Source organism: Mchenga conophoros, linkage group LG22 (assembly GCF_057382185.1).
Source record: "Mchenga conophoros isolate Kocher_MC1m ecotype Shallow Benthic linkage group LG22, M_conophoros_male_GT1.1, whole genome shotgun sequence".
Lineage (NCBI taxonomy): Eukaryota > Metazoa > Chordata > Actinopteri > Cichliformes > Cichlidae > Mchenga > Mchenga conophoros.
Window position 1 is genome coordinate 236,469 of NC_140546.1, and position 12,532 is coordinate 249,000.

The window sequence follows — 12,532 nt, forward strand, 5'->3', positions numbered from 1 at the left end:
CGGCCGTAGTGATCGATGTAGCGGTTCCGAATGACAGCAATATCAGGAAGAAGGAACACGAGAAGCTGGAGAAATACCAAGGGCTCAGAGAAGAGCTCGAGAGGATGTGGAGGGTGAAGGTAACGGTGGTCCCCGTGGTAATCGGAGCACTAGGTGCGGTGACTCCCAAGTTAGGCGAGTGGCTCCAGCAGATCCCGGGAATAACATCGGAGATCTCTGTCCAGAAGAACGCAGTCCTGGGAACAGCTAAGATACTGCGTAGGACCCTCAAGCTCCCAGGCCTCTGGTAGAGGACCCGAGCTTGAAGGATAAACCGCCCGCAGGGGCGTGCTGGGTGTTTTTTTTTTTTTATTACAGCAGTGAGCTTGAACTTGAAAGATTCAAGTTGCAGTTATTTATATTTCCTATCACCTTAAATCTTCACTCAAAAGTGTATATACAGATGTATTATACATAAGAGACAAATATTGTTCGTTTAATATGTTGGCATTATTACATTTGGCTCAATGCTTACATACATGTGTAAAAAGAAAATGTACGAGCTGTGATAACTCTTTCTGATAAAATGAAGAGTAGACTGATATAGTAAATATTCCTTTATTGAGTGAGAAAATCAGACCATGTCATAACTGCTTTAAGTCATACAGAATAGATATCAGAGCTTTAAACAGGCTGACGTCTGCTAAATGGGTCAAACTGGGCAGAAAGTCTACAAACACATAACATCCTTATAGAATATGATGTAACACTATAGATCAACTTAGCTCAGAATATATAAAGCTTAAAAACAATTACAGCAATATGATGCAACAAAAACAGCAGCTACTGATCCAAAATACTCAAAGCTTCATAGAACTGAAACCAACATTTATTTTTACATACTTTAGGTTTCTGAACATTAAACTTGTTGCTGCCTTTCATAGTGTGTAACTTGAAGGCCCTGAGTACTTTCTCCCACACTGGAAACACTGGGATGATAACATTCTGTGAACATTACCTAATAAGACTGATTCAGCACAGACAGTTATGTTAAACTTTCCTAGCAGTCCTTCACAAACAGGGAACAGTCTGTCTATTCTCTCCATCTGTCAGCAGACGGGGTCAAAAAAATCGGATTTTATGCGCTTTCGCCTGCAGTGTGAACGTAGCCTTAGTTCTGTCCTTGGCATCCTAACTTTTTTTGTGTGTGTTTTCACCTGTTGGAATAAAAGCTCACTCGCATCACAGCCTGTGCCTAAATCTTGGGTCCTTCATTCATAACACCATGCAGCTTGACTCAGAAACCGTGACAATAAGAATAAAATGAGACTAAAAAGTAAGTAATAGTAAAAGTAATAAATATAAAATAATGTATTTTTGATGATTCAATTTTTTTGACTATCCACTCTGTGCATAATAAATGTTGAAACTGTAGAGATACAATCATTTTGGTGCTGTAAGATTAGCATTTTGTCATGTTTGAAATATTAATCTAATATAATGTGTTTCTGGCACTTCTCCCCTGCAAATTTGTGTCTTTGTCTCATTTTCTCTGTATCTCTTTGTACAACTTTATAGTGACAAAAAAGGCTTTCTATTCTAACTTGCATGTTTCTGTCAGTCAGATGATTTCCATAGAGAGGCACTTTGCATCAGCAGCACCATGCTCCAGTGCTCTGGGAGAGTTTATAGTCCTGAGAGTTGAACACTGGATGACTGACAGCTGTCCTTCATCACAACAGAAGCCACAGAAATCCTCCTCATCAAAAACATGACTTTGATCTGCGTCCTCATCTGGACTCTCCTCTGCTGCTGCTTCACAGGTAAAGTCCAGAGAATCAAACTCCTCTCCTCTATCAACATCTGTCCCTCTGAAATGAAGCCCACAAAACCATGAAGCTGCTTTATGTTTTTGTCTCTGTGTCCTCAGAGTCCAGAGGACAATATACAGTGACTCAGCCTGGAGCAGTGAGCTCTGCTGTGGGAGCAACTGTGAGCATCAAGTGTACGACCAGTCAGAATGTTTATGTCAACGACCGTTTAGCCTGGTACCAACAGAAAGATGGAGGAGTTCCTAAACTGCTCATTTACTATGCTAGCACTCGACAATCAGGGATTCCAGATCGTTTTACAGGCAGTGGATCAAACTCTGACTTCACTCTGACCATCAGTGTAGTCCAGGCTGAAGATGCAGCAGTTTATTACTGTCAGAGTTTTCACTATCCTAACAGTCAGTATGTGTTCACACAGTGAAAAACAGTCGTACAAAAACCTCCCTCAGTCAGACTGAACAGAAACTGAAGTGACTGCTGCAGCTGGAAGATACTGCAGAGACTGATACAGTTCACTGAGGACACACACACACACACACACACACACCTCGTGAAAGTAGACTCAGCTATACAGACAGAAAAAACACTCTCTTAATCAAAATCCAAGGAACAGGCCGATGTGTTGAGTTGGATGATTTAATAAGGAAAAAGTGTGAAACTGTTGACAAAACCAGAAATAAACCAATAAAGATGTTGCATCAATATACAATATAACAAACACACCAGTAAGTCACATATTCAAAAATATGAGCACAATATTTATCTGCTTAGTGAGTGCCCGAATAAAACATCAAATGAAATCACGCTCATGATCAAAATGTAAAAGAAACCACATGGCATATGAGCTAGCTTAACCTTACTAGCTTAGGTTATACATGCATTCAAATTAAATTCAAACTACAAACTATATCACACCTTCACAACAAATAATAATGCACACAAGTCGTCTCAGTGATAACAAACAATATTACTTACAGATGATGCCGTTTATCAACTTGTGATGGCATGGATGTCAACAGATTAACAGAGGAGAAACTGCCTCTGGCTAATTAAATCTTACAGAGTAAAAATACACAAAAACAACCACTAGAGGCAAACTGCAGGACAGAAAATACCTACCGCCTGCATGAATCATTTACATTCTTCATTAATAAACTATGATAGAGCACACATACAACTTAGACTCACTTGAAGAACACACAAATAAAAAGACATCACTTTAAATATCTGACTAAAAGTCACCGTCATCCTTTGAGGTCTCAATGTAAAATCAACGAGCTTTGGTCTTAGCAAAAAAAATGTAAACGGACTCATAAAAGGTAAAAATGTAGCACAATAGTCACTGCTCTTGCTTGTCATCATTTCACAACAGTTCCTACTGTACCAGCTTAAGTGCTACTGTACTATCATATAACAATGACACAATACTTTATAATAACTACACAGTTTTAATCATCATCCCTTTTTAAAATCAGACTTGTTTCTCTCCACTCGATATCATAAATTATTTAATTATTCACTGCTCACTAAGAGTAAATCAGCCTTTTATGTTGAGGACAGCTGCAGCTGACTGACTCTGTGTGTTTGCATATGTGTCCTGCCTCTCTGCTCACAGCTGTTAAGAGGCCAGTGTTGATCAGTGGCTGTCCAGGCCTTTCAGAGCCACTCACACACCAGCAGCACAATGATGATGTCACTGACTCTACTGCTGGCCACCCTGGGGCTCCTTGTTCAGGGTGAGACTCTCTGTGAAAACTTTGCTTCAGCATGCAGCCAGGTTCACCACAATGATGTTCTGCTATGATGGAGAAACTCTGAAACCAGCAGCACTGACCTTCTTCCATCTGTTCTCCATGTTAGAGAAATGATCCTCTAATGTTTGGATGTTGATCATCTCGATAACTTTTCTCCACTTTTCATGTTTTCAGGTTCATCAGGAGAACAAGTCCTGACTCAGACTCCTACAGCTCAGTCTGCTGTTCTTGGACAGACTGTCTCTGTCAGATGTAAAGCCAGTTCAAGTGTTGGCTCATGCCTTAACTGGTACCTTCAAAAGCACGGAGAATCTCCCAAACTCTTAATTTATTCTGCTACAAACCGTCAGTCTGGAGTTTCTGATCGTTTCAGTGGAAGTGGATCTGGGACTGACTTCACTCTGACTATCAGCAGAGTTCAGGCTGAAGATGCAGGAGTTTATTACTGTCAGCAGTGTAACAGCTGGCCGTTCACACAGTGATACAACGCCGTACAAAAACATCACACAGCTGGAGAGGAAGTGAGAAAAAAGATCATCTGAACTGACAGCTGCTCAGAAACACACATTATTTTATCTGTATAAAATAGTTTCATATGTTTTTTATAAATACATGTTATAAATGTTAATATCATCATTTTGTGAATGTTTTTATTATTTTTATTTTTAAGCAAGAAGTTATTTATCCTATAAATAGAATTTTATTGCTACAATTAATTATCTGTAAAACAGAGAATATCGATACGAGCAACGATTGAAATCAATCAATTAAATATTTTATCTTTGGATTATGAAAGCTCGAATCAACTTTCTCAAACCCAAAAGACCAATGACTAATTCATCCTGCTGTAAGTTCTACAGAAACACAAATATTTATGATTACCATGTAATCGTCTTTTTTATAAATATTTCTTCACGTCATTATGCGGGCCACAAGTAGAGGTGAAATGGGCCGTGAGATTGAGACACAGAAATTACAGCCTCTTGATGTGTGTTTTGTTTGTGTTTCCACCCGCCTGGAATTACCAAAAATAGAGAAGGCACAGCCTAACATATGAAACAGGAAAAGACCGCCATGGAAACCCTTTATTTCAACAAAGTAACTGTAATCTGAATGCCACCTTTTAAACGGTAACTGTAACGGATTACAGTTACTCATATTTTGTATTTTAGATACGTAACGGCGGTACATGTATTCTGTTACTCCCCAACACTGGTCTGCAGGGAGCCTCAGGGTGCTGCTCCAGCTGTAGTGGCCGTCATTCTGCAGCGCCCCGGGGCTCCTGCTCTCCTCTCCACTGCTGCTTCTTCCATCCACCTTCCAGGACAGCCTCCAGTCTGAGGGGAAGCCCTTGTTGGCCACACACATGACTGTAGCCTTCCCCTGCTGCAGCTCCTCACTAATGGTGTCTCTGTTATGGGTCAAAAATTTCACATTTCTATCAAGTAAATGATTCCATGCCGTGTTTCAAATTAAACTGAAGAGTTGTAAGTCCATTAGCCCTTGGTGAATAAATACTGACAGAGTCTAATATGACAGTGTCGTTGTTTCTCTCAAGCTTTATTTACCAAATTTTGACTCTTTCAACTCTAACACATCGATCCAAATTCACGCACAGATGTTCAACTGTCTTAAAGTCTGAAGGACTTGAAGGACACTTTATATGATTTATGTCAAAGAACAAGTGGTGTCATGAAACTGCTGAGCAGGCAGGAAAGGACTCAAATGCAGCTACTGCAGAGACTGATACAGTTCACTGAGGACACACACACAAGCATATACATTGAGTATATTGCTACAAATTAAGAGACGACCAAATACAATACATAGCACTTAGAAAACATCACTAGATTAATTGATAATCCTGAACACGTACTTTGTTCACACCTGTTTCTGGACAGGAGTGCTTTAACTCTCAGACTCCTGATCTCCACCTCATCCTGGACAATTATCCTCAACTAAGTCTCCACCTGCTTCATCTCTGCCACCACCAGCTTCTAGACTCTTCTCTGCTCTGTTGCTTCATCAGAGTTTCACTGACATATAGTTCATTAATCAAACTTCAGTAAATCTTCATTTAAATAGACTCTGTTTAAACATACAGATGACAGCCTGCTCTTTAATTTCAATTATTAGGATATTTTTTATCTATATTGTCAGAATAAAATGCAGGTCAAGAAACAGCTTTGAGACTAGAAAATATGAAGAGCACACAGACAATCTATGGTTGGACCTCAACATCTTATAGAAAACACTAAATGTGTGTATAAGAATATATTTAACCATGTTGACTGCACATTACACTTGGTGTGTCTGTAGACATTTTTATTTTGGTCTGGTTTAATAAATGTTACAAAATCTCTCTTTTTTAAATGTGCATCGATCAAACTCACAGAGTCAAAGAACATGTTTTCTTGGTACATTTTTATTCTTTTAAGAGTTTGAAATATCAGCTTTACAACAGACACAAAAGGATGAAACTAGAGGAGATTGTTGCTCTGATTGTTGTCATTATGAGATGGAAACATGACTGTTTAATGAGTTTATTTTTTAAATCTGCAAACACAAAGAAACAAAGAGACAGAAGAAAATCAACATCAAAGACTCAGTGATTGACATCAGGACTGGGAACACTGGTCTCTCCTCAGTATCTCTGAGACCGGAGTGTGGGAGCCCTGGGTGGCCTCACAGGTCACAGAGCCCACCTTCCCCACTGGTCTGCAGTGAGCGTCAGGGTGCTGCTCCAGCTGTAGAGGCCGTCATTCTGCAGCACTCCAGGAGTCCTGCTCTCCTCCCCTCTGATGCTGCTGCTGCCACTGCTGTCGCTCGTCTTCCAGGACAGACTCCAGTCTGAGGGGAAGCCCTTGTTGGCCACACACATGAGCGTGGCCTTCCCCTGCTCCAGCTCCTTGTTGGAGGGACCCAGCACCTTCAGGGCGGGGCGGGTATCACCTAGGAAACACCAATCAGCTTAGAGGACAGGAACCACAATTTGAATTTCTCCGTTAAGAAGTTTCTGTCAGGTGTTTTTTCTGCTCCACCAGTCATTCACTCACACATTGTTTCACTTCCCTTTAAGAAACCTCTCATGCATATCAGCACAGAGAGAATCATCACACAGTTTGAGCTGAAATATGTTCAAACTACACTGGAAATAAAAGAAGCAGATGTGGAAACATTTACAGCAGAAGTTTGGCTTTAAAATGATTAGAAGTCTAAATCATGGACGACTGAAGACATTAGTGGACACAAGCACAGAGCAGCTACTCATTCATATAGATTTGAAATGTTATTGAACAGCTCACATGATTTCAAACTAAATCTGAAACATCTGACACGATAAAAACATCAGAAAGCAAACTTTAACTCATCCAAACAGCAGCTGATGTGGTGGAAATTTACAAACTAATCATAAGATGATGAAGTTTACTCTTGTCTACATTTTACTGTGACAGAAATGTAGATTAAACAAGAGAAACTCGCAGAGCTCATCTGAATTAGTCCAGTAAAAAGGACAAACATCAAACACTAAATTATTTTAAATAAAAAAGTATTTTTCTCTCATCTAAGCAGCCTAACAAATAATTATTAAATAAAATGATACAATATTTAATAATAAACACAGTTTAATTAACTTACTTCCAACATCCAGTCTGGTTCCTCCACCAAAAGTCCACCACAGTGATACAAACTCATTGAGGCGCCGTACAAAAACCTCTGACTGTAGAGAGACACGGCTCTCTGACTCTGTCAGACTGGATTAAAACTAAAAGCTCTCTAGACTTAACCAGATGTATGTATATGTAAAATATCCTCAAGTCCACTCTGATGTTTTATATCATTTGTTAATATTCATTTTAACATTTATTCTGAAGCTAACTTTGTTTCTTCATGAAAATTTATGGAAAAAATATTTTACCGAGTTTTTTTCTGGCACACTGAACAGAAAAGTCAAGATAATTGCAAGAAAGAAATCTGTTAAAGTAAAAGCGGTTTAAGTTTGACTTACTTCCAACATCCAGTCTGGTTCCTCCACCGAACGTGTACCACAGTGATACAAACTGATTGAGGCGCCGTACAAAAACCTCTGACTGTAGAGAGACACGGCTCTCTGACTCTGAGACAAACAAACTCAACAAAATCATTCACTGTTTGTATCATTTAATAATATTATAATAGTGTAATTAAAGCAAATAAAGCCCATTACAACAATATTTAAAGAATCTGATTTCAAAATGTAGATTTTACAGCTTTCACATGTGAAAATATCTCTTGAAACCTGACACTTATTTTTTCACAACTCTAAACACTGAAACTAATTCTCAGCCTAAAACGCTTCAAAAACACTTCAGATTCATGTAGTTATGTTTTGAATTTCACAAAAATATTAAGTTCTGGAAAGTGTACCAGCATTTTTTCTATAATGTTTTTTTTAATTTCTGAATGAACATGTCCATTGTTAAGACGCTGCCTACACATACAGGGTTTTTTTAATGAGTTTTTATTTCTATTTTGGAATTCTGTCTACAAATAATGGTGTTTTAGGAAGTTTTGAAAATTCCTTCCAGGTAGAGAAGACTGTGCTCTGTGCTGTTCTCACTGTGAAGGCTTCTAACTGGTAAACATTACCATTCAATTCGGGTTTTATCACCATGTGTTGCTTTGGTTCACTTTTGACATGTTTCACACACACACACACGTTTTCAAACGACTTCACTGACATTTATTCGTGAACACTTAAATGAACTCCAGTAAATGTTTCCCCATCACTGCTTTTCTCAGTTGCTTTGGTGAAAGTCTTACATCAGGAACGTCATTCTCACCACTCTTAATGCAGCTCTCCAAATATGTAAGGCCTTTTTCACCACACAGACTCATCTATGCAAAAGACACTTCATAAAACACTTTCACCGTCGTTTTAAGACATCAAATATGTTGCAGGTGGAGTTGGTGGTACTTTGAGGGGAGTAGGTGAAGGTCCAGGTGAGCTGAATAGATTTAAGATGAGCTGACCTGAGCTCCAAGGGATCCTGTGAGAAGCAGTGGGAAGAGGGCAGCAGGTGTGATATTGAAATCCTTCCCAGGAGACGGAGCATGAAACTGCAGTGAGTATGGCCGAGTGCATTGACTTGGGCAAGGAGCATGAAGCATGGTAGCCTGTTACCACCGAGGGTAAGTTGACAAACTAGCAGTGAAGAGACGGCAACGCTGGTCTTAAATATCCTGAGTAGGTTGCTCCAGATTGGCTCCATGTGAGGAGATGACGGCTCTGCCCAGGGGCAGACACAGGAGAACATGGTGGAAATTTACCAGCAGCTCACCCGGACTGTGACAGCTAATGAGAAGTTTAAAACTGTTTTCAGAAACAAAAATCACGTCTGATGTTTTTTTTGTATTTTTTTAACCTTACAAAACTGATGAGATGGAGAAAAGCAAAATAATACTCATTAAACTATATGTGTGTTCTGTTCACATCATCGACACATTCTCAGCCTGGCTGGGGGGCTTCTTTGCCCAGCCTGGAGGCTCCCGGTGCAGACGGCTCCCTGTGATAGTGTTTCCTCACCTGGCTCATGTAAAGATTGATTGATTGATTGATTGATTGATTACTACAGTGCCGTGATCTTCCTCGTGCTGTGTGTGTTTTGTTAGATTCTTCCCAGTTTAGGTTTTGTGGAGTTTTCTGTTCAGCAATAAAAGCTGCCACTTTGAGTTCAGTCCTGTTTCCAGTGAGTTTGAGTTTGGGTCCAATTCCTGCCTGGACACAGCCCGATCACTACAGTTGTGAGCTGTGAGTTGTGGATCAACGAAGTAACAAATCCCTTTATTAGTGTAGAAACAACAGCAGTGGTGTATGTGTGTATGAAAACAATGAGAAAGGCTAATTTGATTGGGGAAAAGCATCACTGATTTGAGAACTGCACCAAAGCGACTGAGAGAAACTGTAATATATGTTGGAGGTGGATGGTACTGGAGGAAATCATGTTGTATCATGATGTCTGAACCATATTTAATTTTGGATCACAGCCATCTGAATGGTGTCCTACAGCAATATTTTAAAATTGACATTGAACTTATTTTAAATATAATCAGTTAGTAGTTCTTCAAACCCATCAGGATCTGCGTGGCGTACAGAATGTTGTAAAAACATGTAGTGAAGTCCAGACCTTTACTTTTTCACATTGTGCCTCTAAACTTGGTCAGTCAGATGATTTCCATAGAGAGGCACTTTGCATCAGCAGCACCATGCTCCAGTGCTCTGGGAGAGTTTATAGTCCTGAGAGTTGAACACTGGATGACTGACAGCTGTCCTTCATCACAACAGAAGCCACAAAAATCCTCCTCATCAAAAACATGACTTTGATCTGCGTCCTCATCTGGACTCTCCTCTGCTGCTGCTTCACAGGTAAAGTCCAGAGAATCAAACTCCTCTCCTCTATCAACATCTGTCCCTCTGAAATGAAGCCCACAAAACCATGAAGCTGCTTTATGTCTTTGTCTCTGTGTCCTCAGAGTCCAGAGGACAGATCACAGTGACTCAGCCTGGAGCAGTGAGCTCTGCTGTGGGAGCATCTGTGAGCATCAACTGCAAAACGAGTCATAGAGTAAATAGTGGTATTGACCTTTCATGGTACCAACAGAAAGATGGAGGAGTTCCTAAACTGCTCATTTACTATGCTAGCACTCGAGTATCAGGGATTCCAGCTCGTTTTACAGGCAGTGGATCAAACTCTGACTTCACTCTGACCATCAGTGGAGTCCAGGCTGAAGATGCAGCAGTTTATTACTGTCAGAGTTTTCACTATCCTAACAGTCAGCATGTGTTCACACAGTGAAAAACAGTCGTACAAAAACCTCCCTCAGTCAGACTGAACAGAAACTGAAGTGACTGCTGCAGCTGGAAGATACTGCAGAGACTGATACAGTTCACTGAGGACACACACACACACACACCACACACACACACACACACACACATTTGCTTCCAATCTAAAAACAGTTTCTTTTTCTCTTTTCCCTAAAAATTAAGTAAAAATCAGTCAACATGTTCAACAAGTCGAATAATTATAGAGAAAACTCATTGTGACCTTTGACCTCCATTCCATACTAGAACCACCATAATATCATCTATGATTTGTTAAATTTTAACAGTTATCAGTAAAATACGACCTTCATGTTAAAATATATGAAAATAAAATCAATAAATATCATACAGCTCAACATAAAAAATAAAGTTTAATTTAAATAATCTAAACATAAATTCAGGCTGAAAAACAAACACTCTGTTTACACAGTGAAAATCTGTCGTACAAAAACCTCTCAGCTGAAGAGGAACTGATCTGAAGCAACAGCTGCAGAACAAACTACAAGACTGGGAGGAACGATTACTTTAATATTTACTGTGGAAGTTCATTTGTGTGCACTCACAGTTTAACATTCATAAATTTATTGAATACGTTGTTAGTAACATGAAAAAAAAAAATGAAGTGGTGTCCCCGAATAAAAAGATAAATGTTTAATGAGTCACAGAATACAGACACAACACTGGCTCCAGATGTTTAACACATTAACATTATTTTTAGATGACTGATGTTCTCTGCAGCCCATCAGTCTGACTCATTCTTAGTTTCTACATTTATAACAATAAGTTCAGATGAAAAGACGTAGCTGGAAGGTCCACAAAGAAAAAAAATGTTGTTTTTGCTCATTAAAGATTTTTATATTAATCCAAGTTGTAAAATATAACAAGCTGTCATTAGAAATACAAATACTGCTGTCAGTGTTTCTGCACTGATGAGCAGCTCTTTTCTATTTGTAAGCTGTTAAATATTAAACTGATGCTTCTGTGGAGCTCAGCTGCAGTCCTTCATCACACAAATCCAGAAAATCATTGTAGTCACATCACAACTAGTGTCTATAATATTCTGATATTCTGCTGATTAACAAATCAAGCAGGCTGTTATAACAGTGTTTGTAGGGGATGTGTTCAGTGAAGATTTAGCCTCATTTGGATATTTCCAGCACAAACGAATCACTGTTACTGTTGTAAAAACCTAAAGTTATTTAGTCAGTTTCCAAAGTATTAATGTAGACAGAACAAAGAACTAAAATGTTTCTCTTTAAAATAATATCTTACTAATGCTTAAAAGTGTGACATTAATATAAAGTCCTAACTGAAACCAAATGAAAATAAGATGTGATCATCCTGACAGACCGTGGTCTTTTTCTTGTGTTAAGAGGTTTAGTGAAGTGAGTTTCTCTCATTTTGCTGTGAACACTAGAAGAGATTAACTTCTATATAAGTTGATTAAAGCAGACCTGTAGTCTCTCATCTGCCTGCATTCCTGTGTTTGTTCTGTTAGTCTGTTCTTAACATCATGTCCACTTCAAGCTCAATTCTGTCGTCATTATTTGAGTCCAGTTATTGTCTCGCTGCCTTCTGTGAGTTACTCAGCCTCTGTTTTGTGTGCTTTAACTCTCAGACTCCTGATCTCCACCTCATCCTGACAATTATCCTCAGCTAAGTCTCCACCTGCTTCACCTCTGCCACCACCAGCTTCTAGACTCTTCTCTGCTTTGGTGCTTCATCACAGTTTCACTGACAAATAGTTCATTAATCAAACTTCAGTAAATCTTCACTTGAACTTGATTTAAATGATCTCTGTTTAAACATACAGATGACACCCTGCTCTTTAATTTTACTTATTAGGTTTAGATCAGATTAAAATGTAGATCATAAAACAGCTTTGAGACTAGAAATTATGAAGAGCACACAGATAATCTATGGTTGACATGACCTCAACATCTTATAGAGAAATATTTAATATGTGGATTAAAAAATATATTTAACCCATTTTCACTGCACATTACACTTGATGTGTCTGTTTACATTTTTATTTTGGTCTGTTTTACAAATATTACAAAATCTTAATTTTTTAATGTGCATTTATTAAACTCACAGAGTCA

At 38.9% G+C, this 12,532-nt stretch overlaps 1 pseudogene across 1 annotated transcript; it reads right to left on the minus strand.

The window, feature by feature from the left end:
• Positions 1–5,972: 5,972 nt before the first annotated feature.
• LOC146548418 (Ig kappa-b4 chain C region pseudogene) lies at positions 5,973–8,716 on the minus strand (annotated as a pseudogene). The gene is made up of 3 exons (XR_014890546.1): positions 8,579–8,716; positions 7,205–7,286; positions 5,973–6,517 (listed from the first exon to the last, which is right to left on the minus strand). The product of XR_014890546.1 is annotated as an Ig kappa-b4 chain C region pseudogene (transcript).
• Positions 8,717–12,532: the final 3,816 nt, after the last annotated feature.